The sequence below is a fragment of the Gallus gallus genome, chromosome 3, assembly GCF_016699485.2.
Source record: "Gallus gallus isolate bGalGal1 chromosome 3, bGalGal1.mat.broiler.GRCg7b, whole genome shotgun sequence".
Lineage (NCBI taxonomy): Eukaryota > Metazoa > Chordata > Aves > Galliformes > Phasianidae > Gallus > Gallus gallus.
In genome coordinates this window covers 98462633-98473185 of record NC_052534.1, presented here as the reverse complement: position 1 = coordinate 98473185, position 10553 = coordinate 98462633, and positions in this window count along the sequence as shown.

Here is a 10553-nt window from a genome sequence, read left to right as displayed (position 1 = left end):
ATATTGCATCCTATAAAGACTTGAGAGACAGAAAGCTTTTCAAATCTTGGTTAGCACAGTCAATCTTAGAACTAGAAACCCCCTTCACTACAGAAAATTTAGTAGATCATTATTCCTTGGGCAGGTAAGGTGAACATGAGGTACCTCAGATCCACTGATATGACTGTGAAGTGAGAACTCAGACTGCTCAGAAGCTGAGCAAATTCAGTGAGCTACAGTTTCAGGACTCTGCATACCTTTGAAAGTTGGATCCATCAGCGCTTCACTGTTCTGTACAGAGATGAATGAACTTTTACTCCAGGAAAGGCTGCACTACATTTCTCTCCATGAGAGATGTGATGATCTCTCTCTTGATGGATTTTTTGGTACGAGAGAACTAAAACTATGTTAGGAATTTCAACCTTTCCACGAAGTGGTCTTTTCCTTTTGTTGTTTCTTCTGAACTCAGTGACCTATAATAGATTTTGTTTCTGTTTCAGTGCCCTCTAGTGTTTGTGGGTTTTTTGTTTGGTTGGTTGGTTCTGTTTTCTTTTTACCTTTTTTTTTTTTTTTTTTTTTTTTTTTGGCAGACACCAGTGTATTTTTTAGCTAAATTCTTTTGTCCTCTGCAGTGTTCTGCCTGACAGGTCACGTTTAACAGTGCTATTGTGTTCTCCTTTCAAAAGTGCTTGCAATGCCTTTGGTTTGTGATATTTATTTCAGTCTGTTTTCTTTCCCTTTCTTCTTTTTCTCTTTTTTTCTTTTTACAAACTCTAAAAATCTGGGGTTTATTATTCCTTGGACCACACACCTGCAGTGGTTTCCATGGCAACATGATTCTGCAGCCCCCAGCTGTTTCATTCCTGATTCTTATTAGCAGTTTGCTGGATGCTGGTAAAAGCACTGCTGGTTTGGTGAGGTGACCTTGCAGCTGATATCACAAGCATTTAATTGCTTTGAAAGTATGTGTCTGGTTGCAAATCTCTTTGCCTGGGATGAGAAGTCAACTACAACTATTTAGTAATCTCGTCTCATTAGTTGTGCTTTCCTGTTATCTTTGCAATTACCTGCTTAAGTTGATAGTTCATATGCAATCCAATTATTTCTCATGATCTAAACACATTCACATTTCTTCGGTTCTTCCTCTGCCTTTCAGAAAACTTGATAAATAACTGCAGGTTTAAACAACTTACTGTAGACAAATAGAAGGTGGACTTCTAAATCTCTTAAGTACCTTCATTAAAATATTTCCATCATTTTCCTGAAAGTAAAATCCTTATTACTTTGAGATGGGGTTCTGAGCAGAGATTGTTTTGAATTATACCATAATCTTTCTGTCTGCTTTTCCTGTTTTATGGCTCTCATCGCAGAGGAATCTGAATGTCTAATGAAGAGATCAGTGAGAACTCAAGGAAAATATAGATCTTCTATTTAGGCCCTTCCTGGTTTCTGGTGGTAAAAGTCTACCAGATTTACACCCATTAAATTGTTGCCAATAAAACCACAGTATTACGGAGACAGTGATGATTGTGGCATTAATAAGGCTGTGTTTATTTGCTTTATTATTCTCATAGAACAAAATACAAAACAAAATCTGACACTATCAGAAATATAAGTAATTTATGTTTTTAACTAACTTTGTAATCTCAGAAAAGACACAATATGTAAAATTATGTGGCTAAAGAAACATAAATGCACAGTTTGTAGTCCCAATAGCATCAATGGTGGTTTTAGCTATGGGGAATGTTTCTGCCAATCAAACAAAAAGGAAAACAGAATAACAAACCAAGCAAACAAATAACAGCAACAAAAACAAACAAGAAAACCCCACAAATCCCGATGTCAGACTTTGAAGAATCAAGTTATAAGAGAAAGCTATAGGGAGGAGCTCTACGAGAAACTGGGAATTTTAAGTTTGTTTAATAGGTGTATTTTGAAATCCAAATAGAGGCCAGATAAGGCAAGCTGAACCACATTTTCACCTTACCATGAAATACTAATTAATCAAAACTGAAATTTTAATGGAAGAGTGTTGTTTTACTGGTTTTAATCTTTAAAATACTTTAATAATGAATATAAGCTTTACTTAAAATTACTTTTCAAGGTGAATTATGTTGATTGTATTTACATCAACATTAAATTGTAAGAATTTTCCAAAAGAAATATTATCATTGATATGAACAGGTTTATTAAGACTTTTGTTTTGTTTTATTTAAAATTTGTCTCCTGCAGAGTTCTACAAAATTATTTGATACAGAGCAGAATTCGTCTCCAGTTTTTGGATACGTTAATAATTTTGTGGATTTTTTTTTCCTACAAACTGTGCATTCACGGTTTGTAGGAAATCACATAGTGATTTTGCTTGTATTTCATGTATGGAAATAGGATTCTGTCTAATTTTAAAGTAAATAAATTATACTGAATGATCAATTTTCATAATTCATAATATAAATATAGCATTTAGTAAAGTTTTTGATGTTTTCTAGTTTGCCTTTCCCAACTACTAGAGTGAGGATGTGATTTTGAATTTACTGTTTTTTACCTCCCACTTTTTAGTGAGATTCTTGATGACATTTAATTCACTTAATTGATTTTTATTAGGTGGGGTAAGATCATTAAAGATTCTTCTTTAATATTCTCCATACATTTCATTGTATATTCATCATGCCTTGGCCCTTCAGATGGAAAACTCCTGTATTTCCCTTCCATCTGTGGAGATAAGCCTGGCATTTCTGAACGTTCAGTATGTTACTATTTATAGTAAAGTGTGTTTCTATATTCCTACAAATACTGAAACAAAAAGCTGGAAATGGCTGAGGTGTAGGTGATGATAACAGCTTAAGCATCATTCGATTTTTCCAGACACTATAAAAACGTGTGAGGGCAAATATCTCTCCAGACTCCAACTCAGAAGTTTTCAGTAGACAAATAGAAAAATATATATATATATACGTTACTGCTCTCTTCTAAGCAACAAACAAACAAAAAGGGTTAGTATCTGCAAGTCAGATTTAATTCTCCTCTCATGTTGACTGGTGACCTGTGAAAAGATTCAGCACCTCAGCTGTGCTGAGCTGTGAGAGTGTGTTTCTCATATACACTTGTTTAGTCACAGCTTCTCTGAGTGAATTCTCCAGTGTATTTTTGTAACCCAACACAAAAACATTTGTTTGGAACAAGTCTTGCTAAAGAAATTGTATGTAATTTTCAGTGCAGAGTAGTTTTAATGAGAAACCTTGAAAACTGTCTAAACAATGTGGCCAATATAGGAGTTTTCCAGGTTTGGAGTATGCACCTGATACACTTGAATAACTGGAAATCATTATTAAATTTTTTGTACACACACTAGAATTGAGGGCCCATAAGCATGATTTTTGACAACTCCCTGTTTTCTGGAGAACATGCGATATCTTCTACCTTGATAGCGATTTTGAGTGGGAGATGTCAAGTGCAAGGATTTCATTAGGCTCAGCATACAGTTTCTGCTGCAAATGGAACACTTCAGTGTGGCTGAGTGGCTGTAGCCAAAGCTGAGGAGGTGAGCATGGTGTAACTTGGGGAGTGCACAGAGCTTTGCTGCTAATGATGGGCAGCTGTTGTCCAAGGAACAGTGATCTGGAGGAGAGAGAACATGGATTTTAAGATACATCCTGCTCTATCTGTGCTTTCCAGGATTTTCATGCTATTCCTGTGAAATCCATTTTGAGTGGAAAATTGGATTGCTATTCTGAAGGAGTAGATCTCACTGGCTACTTCTTCAGTCAATATTTATTCACTGAAATTACTTATGTTTTCAGAAAGATAACTTCTTTGTTATTTGTGAGATTTACTGCCCTTCAGTAATAGTTTACCATGGCCAACTTGAATCCACTAGAGCTTCTCTGCTTCTGCAACATCCTCTTTTTTTTTTTTTTTTTTCTTAAGAGATTGTTCATTAGAGAGGTGTCGGATCTGGACATGGGCTTATGATGAGGTCAGCAATTCTTGCTCTGCTTATGATGAGGTCAGCAATTTTTTTGCATATTGCCTCTATTTCTGCCCCAGTATTGATTAGTACAGCTGGAGTGTATTGAAAAACATTTAGTTAATTGAAGCATAAAATTGTGAAGCCTCTGAAGCTCTTACTAATTACGGAGCATCATGATTTGTGTATGTATTCGTATGTGGAGTATGATGGCTTATTATCTGTAACTTCATTCAAGAGGATTCAAAAGTTCAGCACTTGCAAGAAGCAGCAGCGCATCTATTCAATCTCTCCTTTTCCATCCTGAAAATCCATAAACATTAGATAAGCAGGTATTGCAGGGGAAAATGCTTTTGAATTATTTTGTCTGTCAAAAGATTGGAAAGAGCCACAGAAAGCAGAAGAGATTGGTGTGGGTCAACCCTCTATAAATACCACCTTCTTTCTTGATCCCTCCGAACCTCAGCCTGCTGTTGATGAATGAGTTGCATCTTCCAGGAAGGAGCAATTAGAATCTGTGTGGTCAAGAAGTCACAGTTCAGCACTTGGCTTTTTACTGATGAATCTTAATTGTTGGAAAAGGATCCCATTGGCAGTGCATGCAGAATCTAAGCCTTCTGCTGGAAAAGAGAGAAATTACGTTTTTAAGCTGACAAATTAGGCTCTGAAATATTCTCACTTCTGTCTTACGTGTACGTGTTTTTACAGAGTTTTTTATTATTATTTAATATGAATGGAAACAAAAATGTTGCAAGAAAGAATTTGCTCCTGACATTATTAGAGATGAAAGCGGCTATAAAAGGCCACAGACATCTTTGGGGAATTTTGTGACTATTGGATACATACACATCTCTGCCTGCACTCTGAACTCATCTCATGAACCCCAAGTTTTCTGTGGCTGCTTTTTTTTTTTTAATTGTTCCAAAATAAATGCTGCCTGTCATGTGTATGGAGCACTGGACTTATCTGCCAGGGAGGGAAGGATACTCTGCATGCACCCCACACACTTTGCACAATATGGAGAGCGTGTGACTGATATGCTGCTGGGTCTTGCACAGGCAGGCTGTGACAGAGACTTCCAACCAAAATAATTTAAAAAAAAAAATAATCAAAAAAGAAAACCTCAGGGACTCACTGAGCATTGCAGAATAGTTGTGGAACCATATGTATGATGCGAGAGGAACAAAAGCAGTTACTAGTTAATTGGTTTGGTGGAATAGGAAGGAAATGCTGAGTAGCATGGCTGATTGTGCTGAGTGGCTGGTAACAATGTGTGCACATCTGGGGGAAAGGAGGCAATGGCTTTAGCTGCTTGTAGCTATCTGTCACCTTGATGTAATGCTCTCCATCTCTTCTAACCCTGTCAGCTGGACACCTCACCACAACAACCAGTTCACCTTTGTACCTCTTTGACGATAAGTACATAAAAAATTTCAGTCAGAGACTACCAATGGATAGAACGGCTGTGTAATGAGTATTTATATTCAGTGGTTTCTTGGTAGAAACAAGGAGTTTGTCTAACTTAGATACAAGAACACAGTAGTGCTCTCTTAACCCTCTCCCAGTCTTGTTATAACAAAACTTCATACACATTCATGAAAACTTGTCAGACGTACTGAGACAACTCTTTTGTCCCAGTAGACAGGAGAGCTGCATTAAGCAGGTATCTTGATTTCAGATGTGGATGAGGGTTATGTATGCTTGAGTATGTGCTGTCTTGAAAGAAGGGCTTTTAAAACAAGTGCTGGTAAAATCTGAGGCTAGAACCTCGCACTCAGGACTGTGTCCCATGCAGGGAAATGACCTGTCTCAGCTTTTCAGAACATAGCCTTAGCAGCTGTTTCTCATCACATTACAGTGGCCTTGATTTACATGACTTTGGACAGCTTATTAGGGAAGTCAAAAAGGGTTATGAGAAATGTGTTAACAAAGTAGTAATGCTGATGATTCTGGAAGGAACTATCAAATATCTTGTGAAATTCAGGACAACAGCTACCTTTGTGAAAGAGAAAATGAAATAAAAACACGATCTTATTACCTGAGAAACAGACTTACTTCAGTCTTACCTTCCCATAGTGGCTTATAAACCTTCTGTATGTTTTGGCACAACAAACGTAGTAGTTGTTATGGTTTTTGCAAGGACCATCTGTGCAACGAAATGTAGATCTACAGGAATGCTTACGTTGTGGAAAATGGAACAGGGGAATGGAGTTGAACTTTCTAAACTGTTGTGTTTAATCTGCATACAGCAATGACTTTTGCCGTCAGCAGGAGTTTAAATTTACCACTTCAGAAAAGTTTCTGAGAATCTGGTTTCTTCTTTTAAAATGAAGCTACATGTAAACGAGTCTGTGCTGCCCAAAAGCTCCCCTTACATTCTACTGCAAAAGAAAGTCTTGCAAGGAATATTTATTAATGACGTGACTGTGGCTGTGGCAGGATATTCCAGCTGAGCTTGCAGGTCTGTTAATACTGGCTTTATATACAAAGATGTTGTCTACTGCTGTGTGTGCCATGAGGAATTAATTCAAAGCAGGACAGACAGAGGAGGGAAGTCAGTCCCAACAATCTTCTTGCAGGAGAAATCAAAATGCAGTCGGAGATGTGTGTTGCACAAGTACCATTTACTTCCTATGTGCTTTTATTAAGTGATAGCCCCCAGTGTGTTTGGCTGCTGAATGATGTCAGAAGGAGCAAGGATGGTTTGTCAACACACGGAGGGGCCTATTTTATGTTCAGTAATGTCTAGTGAATTAATTTGGGTCTCAAGACTTAAAATTGATTTAATTGTCACTAAGGGCAGTGCTCTTCAATACAAGTGTGTTACTTTACCACAAATGGTATACGAGATACTAAAATGTGCACTTTTCATATTTTCAATGCTTAATACATGCATAATAGTAAAGTTCTCTGTCACCATTCCAAAATTCTGCCATGTGTGACTAAAACAGCATCTGTTATATTTCTGTAAAGGAGGCCAGGCATTGACATAACTAACTGAAGATTTTCATGGATGAGTGAGATGACAAAATCTATACATTACAAAAAGAACCCAGTAGAAAAAAATGTGGCTTGAATCTCTTTCACTGTTGTATTGCACATTTGTCTTAAGTGTAGTGCAATTCAAATCTTCCAAGGGACCTTTGAAAGGTGAAGTTGCCATCTGCACTGAGAGAAAAATCTTGCGTTGGAACTAATTATGTAACCTCAGGGATCTGCAGTAGGAGCATCCAAGGGATCCCTTGGTGATCTGTTCTTTCCCACAGATTGAATAAAGGGATGAGAAGAAAGCCTTGGAGCCAAGCCAGCGGCTCCACAAATAATTTGAAACTAAAAGGCTTGTTTCTGAAGAAAGCAATGCCCTGGTCTGCTACTTCAGCCAAAAGTGGTTGTAAAATGGAATTGTTCATCTTCCCTTGAGGGGACTAATCCTATCAGCCAGCAACTATCCTGGATGGCCACAAGCAGCTTAAAATAGCAGCATGAAGGTAGACAGTGTGTTAGACAAACTTAGTCTTCCATAAATAAGATGAACAAAGAGTCATCTATCTGGAAGTTCATGTTTCCAGGACTCAGGAGCTGACAGCTTGTTATCACGTTATGCAAGGCAATGGTGTTTTCTTCTCCATATTTGGGATACATCTTTACTATGAATATGACAACTCTGAAATATATTTAGAAGTCTTCATTTTAAAAGTTTATAACAACATGTTCTGTCACATTAAATGTTCACTTTTTGATCAGATGAAGTGTTTCCTCCTCAGGCACTTCTCAGAGCAACAACTGAAATGAAGGCCTTGATTCACAAAACAGAACTTCTTCCCAGCTTCATCCAACAGCACAGTGGTGCCAGTACTTTGACTGGAGGAGAGGTGAGTAAATGCCTTTTTCTTTCTAGGCTGTGAAAAACATTTTACCACAAATATGTTTGAAAAATCTCTTTAAAAAGGTGTGGGAGAATCACAAAAGTAATCTCCACTAACAGTTGTTTGGAGGGAATTTTGGAGAAAATATCCAGTTTCTGACGCAAAAGTATTTGAGTATGCTTATTCTTTGAAGAAAGGCTGAAGTAACTGGGCTTGTTCAGCCTGGAGAAGACTCAAGGGAGACCTCAGTGTGGCTTTTCCAGTAGCTGACGGGGATCTACAAAAACTGAAGAGAGATGCTTTATCAGGGGCTGTAGAGACTGGACAGAGGATAATAGCTTTAAAGTAAAAGAGGATGGATTTAGATGAGAAATTAGGAAGAAATTCTTCTCTCAGAGGCAGTGAGGCAGTGGCGCAGGCTGGTCAGAGAAGAAGATGGATGTCCCATCTCTGGAGGTGTTCAAGGCCCGGCTGAATGGGGCTCTGGGCAGTCTGAGCTGCTGGGTGGCAACCAGCCCACAGCAGAGAACTGGAAACGCATGATTTATATAGTCCCTTCTAACTCAAACCATTCTATTTTTCTATACCCTGTATTTTTAACCATGTGTAAAATCAGGAAAAATATGTTCATTGTTCAAGCATTGTATCATTTCTATTTTAATTTACATGGACTATTTCAAAGAAACTTTTGATTTTTTTCTTCTTTTTGTCTGCTTGGTGTGATTTTTATCTGCTGAAGTAAAAATCATGACACTTTCAGATTATATTACCTGTGTTCGTGCAATATATTTACATACTCTTTTCCATTTAGAGATTTCATTGCTCACTAAAATCAATCTGTGTTATTGCAGTTTTATAACCGAGGGTGTCTGGACTATAAGTTTTACTTCGGAATGTGAGCTAAGGCTCAGGAAAAAAAAAAACAAAACAGAATAACTTCAAAAATATGTTTTTTAATGTTTAGTAGAAATAGAACTTTAATTTGACACAGCAGCAGTCCTGTGGTGTCAGACTAATACTGTTATGGATGGCCATGGGGACCCCTCAATATTGCAGGGCTATTTAGGAAAGGCTTTTCTGTCCCTCGATGCTGATTTCTGTTTTGTTCTTCACAGCTGTGACCCTGCAGTCACCCAATAAGACTATCCTGGAGGAAAAACTCTGTAACAGGGGAGCAGAGTTGTAAGCATCATAATTCATCCCTGAGAAACTGAGCAGGGAGGAATAATGAAAGCCCTGGCTCCTTTCCTTTCATATACTGGAAGTCCAGACACATGTGTAATGTGTGTCTTGTAAGTCACAAAAAGAAATCATTGATCCAGAGGTTAAATAGACAAAAGAAATAAGAAGAAAGATGAGATCAAATGATTCACCTGCTCTGACACCTGATGGAAGAGGAGTGCTGCCTCTCTCCTGCTCCCAGGACTTCTAGAGGTCAGAACCACTGCACAGGAAATTCAGTGGGATTGAAAAGATATGACGTTTAATTTGCACATCTATTTTACCTCATTTGTGTGTATTTCCATTAAGGATAGCTGGGATGTAAAGGTGAATGAGCTAAAATAATTATAACCTTGTTGGAAAAAGCTTTTAAAACACAGCTAGTCTGCTTGAACTTGCCTGACAAGCAAGGCAGGAGCCTCAGAGGGAAGAGCACACAAGCAAGAAAGATGAAAGTTGTTTTACAAGAAAGGTGTAGTCTATCTATCCAAGTAAATTTCTCCCTAGCTTTCCCTCAGGTACTGGAAGGTCACTGTTATGCCCCCCCAGAGCCTTCTCTTCTCCAGGCTGAAGAGCCCCAGCCCTCTCAACCTGTGCTTGTAGGGGAGGTGCTCCAGCCTTCAGATCATCTTCGTGGCCTTCTTCTGGACCTGCTCCAACAGCTCCATGATTGGGTGTGCAAGGATCATTCCTGCACTATTTTATCAACCTCTCACTTAACAGGATGTTTTAATTTTGCCATCATTCTCATCATTCTGTGTGTTATTAACCTAGAGCAGATCTGGCAAATGGTTGGAGTTCAGGAAGAGGGTATGGACTTACCACAATAAAATCTGTCAGACCTCTTGGCCTCTGTTTTGATCTCCAGTGGTAACCAAATGTATAATCAATCTCAGCTATCTGCATGTGGAATTCATTCATTTCTGAACTTTTCAAAGTTCAGAACATTTCAAAACTAGGATCATACTATATTAAAGAAATGCAAGTATTAAAGGAATGTAAGAAATAAAATATGAGTATTTACCCTGGAAAGCTTATTCTGTAGCAGAAATTACCCACTATGTATGTGTTTAACCAAATCTTTATGAACCTCCTGAAAATATTTATAAATACATTTTATATTTGTATATATAATATACTATATATCATATATCTCAAATACATTATAGGATATATATAATAAATATTTTATAAAAGCACATCAGTAAAGCCAGATAGGGTCACAATTATGATTTTATTGAGATTCTAAAATATTCCTTTTCATGCTAAAGAAATTGTTTTTGGCAGTCTTTGAAAAATGACAGTTTTTAAAATGCAGCATCACAAGAGTGAACTTGGAACAAGAATTTGGAAGAAAAAGTAGTTGATCTCCTGCTCCCCTTTGCTTGACTAATGCTACTGTGTTCCATATAATTAACAACAGTATTGTCTCTGTGGTAAACTGATTGTATTTAATTCTGTGGATCAATAATAAACAATATGGTATATTTCAAAAGTGTGATAGCATATCTGCGTAGGCATTA